This window comes from Elephantulus edwardii, unplaced genomic scaffold (genome assembly GCF_000299155.1).
Source record: "Elephantulus edwardii isolate Elephantulus edwardi_28Jun2011 unplaced genomic scaffold, EleEdw1.0 scaffold00010, whole genome shotgun sequence".
In the NCBI taxonomy this organism is placed as follows: domain Eukaryota; kingdom Metazoa; phylum Chordata; class Mammalia; order Macroscelidea; family Macroscelididae; genus Elephantulus; species Elephantulus edwardii.
Window position 1 is genome coordinate 8120234 of NW_006399760.1, and position 1129 is coordinate 8121362.

General features: G+C 41.5%; 1 pseudogene; it reads left to right on the forward strand.

Annotated features, from left to right (window-relative positions):
* Positions 1-149: 149 nt before the first annotated feature.
* Positions 150-796, forward strand: LOC102866938 (annotated as a pseudogene).
* The last annotated feature ends 333 nt before the right edge of the window (positions 797-1129 follow it).

The following is a 1129-nucleotide window of genomic DNA, read 5'->3' on the forward strand; positions in this document are numbered from 1 at the left end:
AGAGAGAGAGAGAGAGAGAGAGAGAAAGAAAGAAAGAAAGAAAGAAAGAAAGAAAGAAAGAAAGAAAGAAAGAAAGAAAGAAAGAAAGAAAGAGAGAAAGACTCCTCAGTCAGACAGGGCCCAGAAATTCTTCTGGAAGAACCATCACGATGGCCACCCTAGGAGAACCCCAGCTCCAGTTCAAACACATGTTGACAGGTGATGGTGGTACTGGAAAAACAACGTTCGTGAAACATGATCTGGGTGGTGAATTTGAGAAGACATATGTAGCCACCTTGGGTTGGAGGTCCATCCTTTTGTGTTCTACATCAACAAAGACTGATTAAATTCATCTTGTGGGATATGGCTGCCCAGGAGACATTTTGGGGACTGACTATTTGGGGAATGACTATTCTAAGCCCAATGTGCTATTACAATGTTTGATGTAGCATCAGTTGTTACCTACAAGAACATTACTAACTGCCATAGGGATCTGGTTCGAGAATAAGAAAACATTCCCATTATGTTACATGGCAACAACATTAAGGACAGGAAAATTAAGGCCAAATCTATCATTTTCCATCACAAGAAGAATTTTCAGTACTATTATATTTCTGCCAAAAGTAACTACAACTTTGAAAAGGCTTTCCTTTGACTTGCTAGAAAATGAATTGGAGACCCTAACTTGGAGTTTGTTGTCATGCCTGCTCTTGTCCCATCAGATGGTGTCAAGGACCCAGCTTTGGCAGCACAGTATGAGCATGATTTAGAGGTTGCTTGGACAACAGCTCTCCTGGATGAGGACAACGATTTGTGAAAGAACAAAGCTGGAGCCCAGTGTCAGAAGTCCTGTGATGTCAGTGGTGACCCATGTCTGGCACTTTATTAATTAGCTAAGCAGAACATGTGCTAAACTTTGGGATGCTAAAGGAGATGAACAGGCTTTTGCGTGAGTATGGCAATTAAAGAAACCTTCCATTTTTTGGACTTGCATATTTAGCTGTTTTGGAAGGCAGTTGTTTTGTTCCTGAGTTTCAAATATAAGCCTGCTACAGACAAACCACACACACACACACACACACACACACACACACACACACACACACGCGCAGGAACAGTGAGTTGATCTGTGAAGATGTATAGTAAGGAA